The sequence below is a fragment of the Staurois parvus genome, unplaced genomic scaffold (genome assembly GCF_062004578.1).
Source record: "Staurois parvus isolate SC_StPar_1 unplaced genomic scaffold, SC_StPar_1.0 ptg000098l, whole genome shotgun sequence".
Taxonomy (NCBI): domain Eukaryota; kingdom Metazoa; phylum Chordata; class Amphibia; order Anura; family Ranidae; genus Staurois; species Staurois parvus.
In genome coordinates, this window is record NW_028317894.1 from 1147190 (window position 1) to 1160980 (window position 13791).

Below are 13791 nucleotides of genomic sequence, written 5' to 3' on the forward strand. Positions count from 1 at the left end.
GATGGAGAGTGTGATAAGGCTGAAGCATTATGAGCTGGAACTGCACATGGGGGTGCATGTTACAAAGGTAATCATTGGAGTTTTATAGACCTCCCAGTGTTAATGAGAAGGAGGAGACTCAGCTCCTTGCACAGATCGAAAGGGCTGCAAGGGCTGGGACAGTGATAATAATGGGGGATTTTAACTACCCAGAAATTGACTGGAGTGGTACTGCAGGAACAGTTAAAAGGAAAAAATGTATAAACCTACTTCAGGACAATTTTTTGGTACAGTTCATAGAGGCCACAACTAGGAATGATGCTCTGCTGGACCTGGTAATCTCAAACAATGCAGAGCTTATTACGAATGTCCATGTAAAAGAACATCTGGGTAGCAGTGACCATAACATGATTTCATTTATTGTTAGTTGTAAACATCAAGCACATACGGGAAAAATAAAAACACTCAACTTTAAGAGAGCTAATTTTCCAAGGCTAATAGCTGCTCTTCAAGACTTAGACTGGGAGGGAATATTGGCATCGATGAACACAACAGAGAAATGGGAGTTCTTCAAAAAGACTGTATGCGAAGACACTGCAAAATATATTCCCATGGGCAACAAGTTTAAAAGGCTAAAAAATCAAACCTATGTGGCTTACGGCCAAAGTTAAAAAAGCTATAGATAATAAGAAAAGAGCTTTTATTAAATATAAAAATGAAGGACAGATTGCAAAAGATGGCAGGACCAACCCCCAAAAATTCAGCATGTAGGCCCTTTACAAAATAATCTAGAGTGGGTGACTGGGGACAAAGAGAAAGCAAATGTATTAAATACCTTCTTCACCTCTGTGTATACAAAGGAGCATGGGGGAGCTCTTGTCCATAATGGGGATGATATTGACACAGCCCCAGATGATCCACATTAGCTCACAACTGATATGATCCAAAAATATTTAGGCAGAATAAAGGTGAATAAAGCACCTGGACCAGATGACAAACACCCACAGGTCCTTAAAGAATTTCTCATTTCTCATTTTTAGGAACTCTTAATGACTGGCATAGTACCACTGGATTGGCGTAAGGCCAATGTGGTGCCTATATTTAAAAAGGGGTCAAAATCTTTACTAAGTAATTATAGACCTGTTAGTTTAACTTCTAAATCCACAAGTTTTTACCACTACTATTCCTCTAAATTGGCTTTTGGAATTTATAAATGCAGCAATTTAGAAACTGGATTAAAGGTTTACCACTGCAAAACACTTTTGGATAGATAAGTAGTGCATTTTATATACTATATAGATCAGACCAAAATGAGCGACAAATGAGGAGGAAAAATGGACAGAGGGACTTTGTTCTGAATGAGGGACAGTCCCTCGAAAGCAGGGACAGTTGGGAGGTATGCTATTACAGTTTATAAATTTAATGCGTTCTGCGGGACGTTTCCTATTGTGAAAAATTGGTAAACTGAAACAAGGTTTTCCATAGGAATGCATTGAAAACCAATTAATCCATTCCGGAGGTCATATAAAAAGTAAAAAAAAGTATTTTATCTGTTCAAAACTCTTTATAAAGTGCACTTTAAAGGCGTAAATACTGTACAGGGACACGATTAAAAAAAAAATTCATAAATGCACTGAAAACCAATTAATCCGTTCCAGAGTTCAGCAAAAAGTCAAAAAAAGTCTTATCTGTTCAAAACTCTTTATAAAGTGCACTTTAAAGGCATACTGTACAGGGGCATGATTAAAAAAAATTTGTAAATGCATTGAAAACCAATTAACCGTTCTGGAGGTCAGAAAAAAGTAAAAAAAAAGTCTTATCTGTTCAAAACTCTTTATAAAGTGCACTTTAAAGGCATAAATACGGTACAGGGACATGATTAAAAAAAAATTTGTAAATGCATTGAAAACCAATAATCCATTCCAGAGATCAGAAAATCAGAAAAAAAGTTAAAAAAAGTATTATCTGTTCAAATCTCTTTATAAAGTGCACTTTAAAGGCACGGGGCTGGTGCTATAAACGCTTTGTATTTCAAAAATTTTTTTTAAACTGAGGTATTATTTTCAACGTATTTTCATTCGTACACTGAAAATTGCGTTAACTGAGGCGTTCGGAAACCGAGGTATGCCTGTAGTCATGAAATCTGGGTTTGTAAATAGATTAAAAATTACTTTTGAAATTGCATCAAAACTTGCACAAGAAAACTACCATATCTTTCGCTCCATAAGACGCACTTTTTTCCCCCAAAAAAAGGGGGGAAAATGTCAGTGCGTCTTATGTAGCAAATATTGAGCAGCCGGTCCAGTATTTCCGCCGCCGCCGCCATGTCAGAATACCGGGCCGGCCGCTCAGCTCTTCTCTCCTGCAGGACCTTACCTGTTCCTCTGTCCAGCCCTGTACAGTCTTCCCGCGCCGGCTTCTTTCCGCGTCGGCTTCTGTGACAGCCGAGTGCCCACTGTGCATGCGCGAGAAGCGCTGCGCTTTGTGAATGGTCCGGCGACGTCTGGGACACATGACAGGTCCCAGAAGGCGCGGGGCCATTCACAAAGCGCAGCGCTTCTCGCACATGCGCAGTGGGCACCCGGCTGTCACAGAAGCCAGCGCGGGAAGAAGACAGCTTGCCCACACTATAGAAAGGACAATTTCAGGTACCCGCTCCCCCTCCCTCCCCAAAGGTCCGCAGTCTCTTGGTCATCTCCTGTACTGTGTCCGCAGTCTCTGGTCATCTCCTGTACTATGTCCGCAGTCTCTGGTCATCTCCTGTACTGTGTCTGCAGTCTCTGGTCATCTCCTGTACTGTGTCCACAGTCTCTGGTCATCTCCTGTACTGTGTCCGCAGTCTCTGGTCATTCCCTGTACTATGTCCACAGTCTCTGGTCATCTCCTGTACTATGTCCGCAGTCTCTGGTCATCTCCTATACTATGTCTGCAGTCTCTGGTCATTCCCTGTACTATGTCCGCAGTCTCTGGTCCTTCTCCTGTACTATGTCTGCAGTCTCTGGTCATCTCCTGTACTATGTCCGCAGTCTCTGGTCCTTCTCCTGTACTATGTCTGCAGTCTCTGGTCATCTCCTGTACTATGTCCGCAGTCTCTGGTCATCTCCTGTACTATGTCCGCAGTCTCTGGTCCTTCTCCTGTACTATGTCTGCAGTCTCTGGTCATCTCCTGTACTGTGTCTGCAGTCTCTGGTCATCTCCTGTACTGTGTCCGCAGTCTCTGGTCATCTCCTGTACTGTGTCTGCAGTTCATTGGTTCAGAATATGTTTTTTCTTGTTTTTCACCTCTAAAACCTAGGTGCATCTTATGGTCAGGTGCGTCTTATGGAGCGCGAAATACGGTAGTTATTAGTTTAAAAAAAATACCAACTTTATGTTATGATATATATGTTATATATGTTTAAGCGTCAGATATTTTTGAAAAATCATTAAACAAAATAACAAATCAATTTCGGATTACACCACAAATAACACTGTAGAAAACTTGACAAACATGCTTAAAGCAATCCTTTCTATTGGCGCTTTATAAATACTGTATAATAATAATGTCAAAGATGATTTGTTCAGTTTCTAAACAGCTCACCATTGTATATTCAGCAAACTCTTGAAATCTGTCATCCCAGACTCACCACTTATTCCACCACACGGCACCATTAACTTGAATCTTGTACAGGATAGAGAGGTGACACAAGGCTGTCAATCACACGTTAAAGACACCTCTGCCCATCCTGTAACAGTCTAATGTCACTGCATACATCTGAGGCTGGGGGAGAGGGTGGTTAGGGAAGGAGAAGAGTTTTATACTACCGGGATGCTTTAGCGGTTTCATCAAAGTTTAAACCATAGGAATCAAAAGAGATAATTGTAGGCACCTCTGGCTGTTGTCCTCCCTAGGCCCTTTATGTGACAGCGCTGGGTGCTTGAACAGCCAATCGCTAAGTTCCAGTGCTGAAAGGCACCCTGCTAGCCTTGGACCAGTGATGGAGATGTAGAGTTAGCGGGGGCCCTTGTATAGACCCTGCACTTCAGCAACCTAATTATGACATTTAAAGGATGCATATTTTGGATACTTTCTGAAACTTTCTGTGTGTATAATCAATGAACACAAACAAATATCCCTAATTTACTCAGCTACACCAAGTGACCAAAAGGTTGCAGGCACCTGACTATCATGCCTACCCATATGACCAAAAATATTTGCATGTTCTTCGATTTAATTTTTTTCAGGCGTTTCAAGTACTGGTAAAGGTTTACACCACTTTCGTGGAAAAAATGCAGGAAAAAAATAATGCATATGTAATTTATAGACAAGCCATATTGTAATTTATGTTATTAAGAATGACCTTTCCTTTTCAAAATGCAGCCAGCTGCTGTAATTTTCTGTAAAATTCAATGAAATATGGCAACCTGTTTAAATAATGTGAACCAGTGCTCTGGATGTGATCTCTTAATTCACCACAGCTGCTGTACCAAGTGCTATACTAATCGTATCAACCCTTATATACTGTACAGCTCTATTGGTTTTTGTTTAACCTCCCTGGCGGTCTAACTAATTAATATTTTTGAATGTCAAAGTGGTACATTGTTTTGCATGGAAATTTGTTGTTTTATATTGTAGGTCTGTAATTCTTAGGAATAACTCACTTAAATCTGTCCGAACAAGAGTCTAGTAAACATCCCGGGTATGATAAAGTTTGAAACACGAAATCATAAATTATAATATAATAAATAATTATAAAAAATAATAATATAATAATAATACATTTAATTCAATAATATAATCAAACCAAAAACACTGAAATTTGAAATAGAGCGCCAAGTTTGCACATCACTGAGCTCAGTTGCAGAATCGTTTTCAGTGTCTGATGACGAATTTCCCCACGAATCATTATCACTCAATTCTGCAACTGATTCTAATTCACTATCACTGTTCTCTAGCTGGTCTAAAACCGCTTTTGACCTAAAGGGACGCTTTTTGGATGCCATGGACGTTCTCAGGTTTCCAGGCAGAAAGAACAGTAAGAGTGCAGGCAGGGCACAGGACAAAGCACTAGGGACAACATTTAGGTGAAATGGTTTGATACAGTAAAGTAATACTAAGAGATTACAATGTATTGTGTGTATGCCATATTTTAACTTTTTTTAATCTCCCGCCAGTTCCACCCGCCTACATCCCGACGCTCGCAGGCAACAGAACCAGAGAGACGGATGCCAGCATCGGCTGGAGGACATGGCCGGGGACACAGCGGGAGGACATCATGGGATCGTAGGACAAGGTAAGGATCGGGGGATCACAGGAGAAGCACTATAGTGTGGCTCGGGGTTACCGCTCTTGGTACTGTAAATTAACCCCGAGCCACACTCGGGATTACCGCTAGGAAGGTTAAACACGTGCAATAAACAAGCATAGTCTCTACAATGCTCATATCCTCAAATAAAAATTAAACATGATTCAATAAAGTGTCCTTTGTGCTTTAATAAAGTCTCTCTGTGCATGTAAAGTGTCCAAGTGCTTTTAGTTGTTCACAGTATAATGCTACAAACGTATTAAAGTGTCCGTGCTGAAAAAGATGCTCCATTTCCACCAATCAGTGCCATAGTGTTCCGGAAATCCTCCACCATAAACACAGAACACTCTCCAGCAGGGGCGGACTGACAACTCATGGGGCCCCCGGGCAATTGGGGATCATAGGGCCCCTGTGTCCTTGCCCAAACTCAAAAAAGCCTATGAAAAAGGTACCAGGGGCATCTCATGGGGCCCCCTACTGACCCCGGGCCCTCGGACGGTGCCCGAGTTTCCAAATGGTCAGTCTGCCCCTGCTCTCCAGATTTCTATGACTACCTATCACAGGTGAGTCATACAGCCCTTAGTGTCATGGATAACCACCATCAGCCTTCTTCTTGGACCGGCTGCACTCTTTCCTTTTATATGTCTCACACAACATGTAGGGAGAGATGGAGGGAGACTACCATAGTGTGAAATATTTGAAACCTTTTATTTCTTCAAAACCATTTCCACAATGCCCACTCACATTGTTAAGTGCATACCTACGCCTTGGGGCATAGCAGGAAGGGACGTCATCCCACACAGCGACACCGGAAGTGGTTAATACAGGACAAGGAAAGCCTAGAGACAGATCTGTGTCATCCCTCTGCTTATCATGTAACATGCGATTTTATCCTGGTGCAAGGGTATGCACCTAACAATGTGAGTGGGCATTGTTAACCACTTGAGCTCCTGAGGATTTACCCCCCTTAATGACCAGGCCTCTTTTTGCTACTCAGCGCTGCACTAATTCAACTGATAAATGCGCGGTCATGCAATGCTGCACCCAAACGAAATTTACGTCCTTTTTTTCACACAAATAGAGCTTTCTTTCGGTGTAATTTGATCACCTGTGCGCTTTTTATTTTTCACGCTATAAACAAAAAAAGGCCAAAAATTTTGAAGAAAAACAATATTTTTTATTTTCAGCTATAAAAAATATATAGTAAACTCAAAGTTGGTTATAAATTTAGGCCAAAATGTATTCTGCTCCATGTTTTTGGTAAAAAAAATCCCAATAAGTGTATATTGATTGCTTTGTGTGAAAGTTATAGCGTCTACAAACTATGGTATAAATACTGCAATTTACGCCATTTTTCTGCTATACAGCGCTGCGCTAGTTTAACGGACAATTGCGCGGTCATGCAATATGGTACATAAATGAAATTTAAATCCTTTTTTTCCCCACAAATTGAGCTTTCTTTCGGTGGTATTTGATCGCCTGTGCGGTTTTTATTTTTTGCGCTATAAATAAAAGGCTGACAATTTTGAGGAAAAAAAAACAATATTTTGGACTTTTTGCTATAAAACATGTCCAGTAAAAAAAAAATGCAAAATTCAAATATAGTCATAAATTTCTGCCAAAATGGATTTTGCGACATGTCTTTGCTAAAAAAAAAAACAATACGTGTAAATTAATTGGTTTATGTGAAAGTTATAGCGTTTACAAATGGCGGGAAAGATACTGGGATTTTTAGGGTTTTTTTTATACTAATAATGGCGGCGATCAGGGACTTATGGCAGCGACCAGCGACTTATGGCAGGACTGCGGGACTGCGGCGGACATTTTGACATTGGGGGGTACTGACTTGGGGTCACTGACATCCCCAAAAACACTAATACAGTGATCAGTGCAAAAAAAAAAAACTGACACTGTACTAATGGCACTGGGGAGGAAGGGGTTAACTTTATTTTGCAGGGAAGGGTTATAGCAGTGAGGGGGAGTGTTTTACTAGGGGGCGGGGGTGTGTGCTGGACAGGACAAGGCTGATCGAGAAAGAGAAACTCTTCTGTCTCAATCAGCTCGTCCTCGAGCTGACAGGGAAGTGACAGACAGCACAGCTACTGCAGCTGTGCTCTCTGCCACTGATTGCCGCTGATCGCCGGGACATAGCCGCTAAGGAGCGGCTGTGACACGGCGACTGACATCTGCGGCGGTGATCCGCGAGACAAATAGGGCTGCGGTGCGCATCGCGGGCGCCCCCCTATTTGTTTACAAAACACATGTTTTAAAACGTGGTTTTGCCTGTGAGTGCCGCCCTGCCACCGTATATGTACAGTGGCTGGGCGGCATGTGGTTAAAATCGTTTAATTCGTTTTTGGAATCTGTTTAGTTTTGGTTTGTTCATTCATTTTCTAATTCGATTTGAATTTTCTGAATTCAATCAAACTGAATTCTATTCCACCAAATCGAAAAGCATCAGATTTATTCTATTTGAATTTCAGAAGACGGATATATTCTATATAATGCGATTGTTGTTTTTTTCTATTCTATTCTTTTCTCTTCTAATCTATTCTATTCAAATTTGAATTCATTTATTCGAAATGTGAATTTCGGAAGACGGTTATATTCTTTCTATTTTATTCTATTCTATTTTTTTTTCTGTTCTATTCTTTTCTATTCTGTTCTATTCTTTATATTCTTTTCTATTTTAATCTATTCTATGCCTTTATTTTCTATTCTATTTTATTATATTCTTTTGTTTTCTATTGTATTTTATTCTGTTTTACTCTATTCTGTTCTATTCTATTCTTTTTTCAAAATTAAAAAATTGGAATTTATTCTTTTTGATTTCTATTCTATTCTTTTCTATTCTATTCATTTATTTTCTATTCTGTTCCCTTCTAATCAGTTTTATTTTATTCTTTTCATTTGTTTTATTTTCTATTCTATTGTTTTCTATTCTATTCTATTATTTTCTATTCTATTCTGTTCAGTTTTATTCTAGTCTTTTCTGTTCTATTCCTTTATTTTCTATTTTATTTTATTCCATTCTTTTATCGAATTTGATTTCATGTTCAAAGTCGATTAGAATTCAATTAGAATTTTGGATGAAATTTTGTTTGTTATTTCGGATTCTTTTAACTTCATTACTATTGTAATTCAGAAATTCTGATACATTCGGATCTCTGAATAATGAAACGTTTGTCTGAATTTCGATTCGGAACGAAATGAACTGCACATGTCTACTCTCCACTCTATCCAAAAGTAAAAAAAAAAAAAAATCTGCACAGTAGGTCTCCCATTGTCTGTTAATTCAGAAAAAGCCCTTTATTTTTTTCAATACAATTTTCTTTTACAATGAATTTTATTATAGACAGCTCAACAACAAAGAAACAGTCAAAAGCAAGATTGTTGACACAAAAGAATAACGTGTACAATTCTTCTGATGAGGGTACTGTGGGAACTCGCTTCAAAATGGTAGAGCTTTTCTTGTTAAAGCACACAGCAACTCGCTTCTTTAAGGGCCTTTTTACCCAATTTTATTTAAAAGAAAAAGTTCAACAAAAATGATTCTCACGCAGGGGTATCCACCAGCAAACAAATTAAACACTATTCCACCTTCTGGCTTGTACATACAATTTTCCATTAGCCTTCCACTTCAGGCTTATGTCCGTTTCCTGCAGACTCTTTCCAAAATATGGCTCTCGCACACAGCTGGCCATTAGCACACAGCTAGTCTGGTTTCCACCTCTTCTTGGTGAAGCCCTCCTGACTCCACGGCAGAGACCTCCTGTCTGCCAGAGTGGAGCCCTCTTGACTCCTGTCTGCTGGGGTGGAGCCCAGAACCATAGTTAGGTCACTATGAAAAGGCCTGCACACACCTGTGCAATCAGTGTCCTGGTCATTCCCAAAACATTTTCCCCGGATTGGAGATTTCATCCCTCCCAGATCTCTTTGAAATCTCCAGGCTCCAGATCCCAAAAATGACTTAATGAATAAATGAGGAAACTGAAAAGCCAGTTTCCTCTGCAATACATCAACCCTCTGGAGCCCCTCAACTTGCCTGGTTGAGAATCCAGGGTTATCAGCTTGATGCCACCGCACTGCCACAGTACATAAACACAATATATAAATGGATGGATTGAAACCTTATAAATTGTGTTAACAGTGAGCAAGTAGTGACCAATGAGCTAGTAGGTAAAGGCCAAGGATAATCACCAAAATCGTATACAGATTGTAGGAAAAATTGAGCATGGAGTCTCACTGGACACACATCGGAACTCTGCACCAAGGACTCTCGAGAAAGTCCGACAGGTATATAAAACATTATAGGCATGATTCTCTAGGAGTAGCACAATCCTCGCAGGTAACATGAATACTAACAAAAACAAAGGTAAGAAAGAGAAGAGAAAAACAAAGAAGGGAGAAACAAGAATAGTAAATACAAAGAAAGGGTTTGAGGGGATCGCGCCAAAACAGTCTTATATCGACAGGAGGGTGACAGGAGGGTCTGGTTAAATCTAGACGGTTGAGCCGCATCAATCCAGGCCTTTATTTTTTTAATGGAATGCAAAACTTTCTGTGATTGAAAGAGGAGCAGATGAACATCACAATCTCCCCTCATCCAATCATAGAATACCTTGCATCAGTGACAAGAATACAAGTACTATTCTGAACAGAAGAGGTGTACAACGAGCAACCTGCTCTGATCAGTGTACTATTGCTGGGACTACAAATCTCAGAGACAGACGTTTAGCATTTACATTACTGTGGGGGAATGCAAGTACCAGTTTTACTGAACGGAGCAGCAGCCAAAGTTCTACGTTAATCTCTAAAAGAGTTTTCCACATTAAAGTTAGACATTTCTGAGCATGGAGGTGTGGCAGAGTAGAGCTAAGTGTACCTGTCACTGCTAAGCTCGGAAACAAATGACTGATGGGTGGATTTAAGGATAGGGGATTTCTGATCCTGTTCCTACCGTCCTAATGAAAGGGTTTCTTATTTTATTGTTGAAGTGGAAAAGCCCTTTGAAGTTTTTAAATATATCTTGAGACCTGGTAAACAATTGAAACTCTTTTCCGGTAAAGTTTAATGAGCTTCTCAAAACTTAATATAATTAAAAGACAAACACATCCTAGTCCTCCAGTGAGCTGCCCACCCTTTGTGTCACAGTGAAGTATCTATAGAAGTCTAAGAATCTTCTAAGGCCACCTATATACATCAGACAGTGAGGATGATGGAACACAGCATGTTAACTTTGTAAATTGTATGATCACTTTGCTTAGTGAATGAGGTAAAGCTGTGTATACTTCAATTATCCAAACATGCAAGCAAAAATCCTTTTCTTTTACATTCTCCTTGCACATGATTGGATATTCAAAGAGAACACAGCTTTGCTTTATTTACTAAGCTAAATGTACATGCTCTTTGTAAAGTGAACAACCTTAACACCTTTTTTTAAAGGTTCTTTTTTATTATTGTTTTACAAAAATCCCCATCAGTCACATTACATCATTGCATCAGGGTCCCAATTAGAGTTATACATACATAGTTACATAGTTAGTCTGGCTGAAAAAGACAAAAGTCCATCCAGTTCAACCAAAAAAAAATCCTATACCCACTGTTGATCCAGAGGAAGGCAAAAGAAAGCCCAGCAAAGCATGATCCAATTTGCTCCTGCAGGGGGATCCTTCCTGATCCCCCGAAAGGCAATCGGATATTCCCTGGATCAACTTTACCTATAAATGTTAGTAACCAGTTATATTCTGTGTATTTAAGAAAGAATCCAGGACTTTTTTAAAGCAATCCACTGAGCTGGCCAGAACCAACTCTTGAGGGAGTCTATTCCACATTTTCACAGCTCTCACTGTGAAGAAACCTCTCTGTAGTTGAAGATTAAATCTCTTTTCCTCCAGATGTAAAGAGTACCCCCTTGTCCTCTGTGATGACCTCAGGGTGAAGAACTCTACACCGAGTTCACTATATGAACCACTGATGTATTTATACATGTTGATCACATCCACCCTTAATCTCCTCTTCTCAAGAGAGAATAAATTCAGTTCCTCTAATCTTTCCTCATAGCTGAGCTCCTCCATGCCTCTTATCAGTTTGGTTGCCCTTCTCTGTAGTTTCTCCAGTTCCTCAATGTTCTTTTTGTGAATTGGTGCCCAAACTGAACTGCATATTCCAGATGAGGTCTTAATAATGATTTGTACCGCGGTAATATGATATCTCTCTCTCTGGAGTCTATACCTTTTTTAATACAAAAGAGGATTTTGTTCGCTTTAGAAACTGCAGCTTTGCATTGCATGCCTTTATTAAGCTTATGATCTATCAGAACTCCCAGATCCTTCTCCACCATTGATTCCCCCAGTTGTACTCCCCCCCAGTATGTATGATGCATGCATATTCTTAGCCCCCAAGTGCAGAACCTCCCATTTATCAACATTAAACCTCATTTTCCACATAGTTGCCCAATTAATCAGTGCATTGAGGTTGGCTTGTAAGTTGAAGACATCCTGTAAGGACGTTATTCCACTGCAAGCTTGGTGTCATCTGAAAAAACATCGCCAGGGCCCCTGATGGTGGGGATGGACTTGCAGCAAGCTGGAACCAGTTCACTGCCCCCAGGTACACCCAGCTGAGGATGTGGAGACCACTCACATGTGCAGAGTACAAACAGCAGGAGACAACAGGAGACAAGCCCAGGTCAGGATGGACAGCAAACAAGCACAGATGGTGAACAAACCTGGGATCAGGATACGGGTAATCATGTACAGGATACACAAGTAGCTCAGAGAACTGTGAAGTTGCTCAGGTAACGTAGCCTATACTGAGCATGTCTTATATAGGCAAGCACACTAGGAGACAGGCTAGGAAGTGATGGAAGGGAAGAAAATAAAGACCCACAGAATAGCAGGTGACACCCATAGATTAGCACAGCCATTCCACACATGTGAAAGGAATCAGAGTAGAAAAAGCACTGCAGCAAGGAGGTAAAAATACACAGGCAAGAAAATTCTAACTGTCTAACTTGGGACAGATTCCCCTCACACCAGAATTCCCCCCTTACATCAGGGTCCCCATCAATGTTCCCCATTCAGTTTAGAAAAGTCTCCATTTAGATCTTCAGACCTTAATCTTCTTTTTCAAGCCTGTGATGCAGTGCGCAAAAAACAAGACCCCAAAGCAAAACAAAAAAGTGCACGTGAATGCACATACAAAAAAATTGCACAAGGGTGTGTCAAATGGACCATCTATGACCCCCTAGGGCAGCAATGGGCAAACTACGGCCCGCGGGCCGTATACGGCCCGGCGGACCTTTTAATCCGGCCCGCGGAGCCCTAGGGCATAAGACTCCTGATAGGGGTTAAGGCACACTCAGGTCTACCTATCCAAAAGGCCCAGTGGACTCCGTTCCTCATGATCAGCCAAAACCAACCAAGGAGTACTGGGTGGGAGACTCTCCTGAAGAAGCAGGCAGAAGAAGAAGGAATCATAAGTTGAAGGTGACACTCAAAAAAGTGAAAGAGACAGACACGTAGAGAAAACAATAATAAAAAGTGCCAATCTGCAAGACAATGGCTATGCCTTGCGGCCTGGTAGCAAAAATTGCCCCGATCTCAGCCAAAAGGCTTGGGCCATGAGATGCAATGCAGAAAAAGCATGGATGTCATGGTGTAGTGCAGTTTCACATAGTGAGGACCCAGTGCTACTCCTGCACCTATTGGAACAACACTCCCAGGCGGGCCCTTTACCTTCCCAGCCTTTGAGCAGACAAGGTAGCAGAGTCAAATCAGGAGGCACTGGGCTTCTTGGAACCCACACCTCAATTCAGTTTCTTTCCCATGAGGTAGATCCCACAGGATCCCCATCATACAGTAGGAATACTATACAACCAGTCATCCCAGTCAGAAGATCAGAATGATGGCAGAGCACCCCTACTGAACATTGACAAGAAAAGATACTACACTTGATCTTAGCCAAAAGGCCAAGAAGGGACCGTAAAATCACTCAACTTTGTGCTGCTGCCTTGTTGTTTGAGGGGAGCTTGCAGAGGTTTATGAGTTCTATCGCTCTACTCTCTCCTCCCTGTTGACATCATCCTCTAAGTCCTCCTTAGCATCAGAAAAAGCTGGGATCCCTCTGCTGACCAGCATTCCTCTATTGCTAAGATTATGTCAAGGGTTGGTAAGAGAAGCAGTTTCAGCATGGCTTTGCATAGATATTTAAAGCCATAGTGGCCAGACCTGGCTATTGGCACTGTTCATAAGCATAAGCCTTTTGATTGCTGAATATATTTGTTCCAGGGCTGATATTAAAATGTTACCACTTGCACTCCAGCGGATTTACCCACCTCGCTGACCAGGCCATTTTTTGCGATACGGTGCTACATTACTTTAACTGACAATTGCGCGGTCATGCAATGCTGCACCCAAATTAAATTTATGAATTCTTTTTTCCCACAAATGGACCTTTTTTTCGGTGGCATTTGATTGCCTCTGCAGTTTTTATCTTTTGCACTATAAACAAAAAAATTCTGACA

At 40.8% G+C, this 13791-nt stretch overlaps 1 pseudogene; it reads right to left on the reverse strand.

Annotated features, from left to right (window-relative positions):
* Positions 1-13093: 13093 nt before the first annotated feature.
* Positions 13094-13248, reverse strand: LOC149467859 (U2 spliceosomal RNA; annotated as a pseudogene).
* Between the last annotated feature and the right edge of the window lie 543 nt (positions 13249-13791).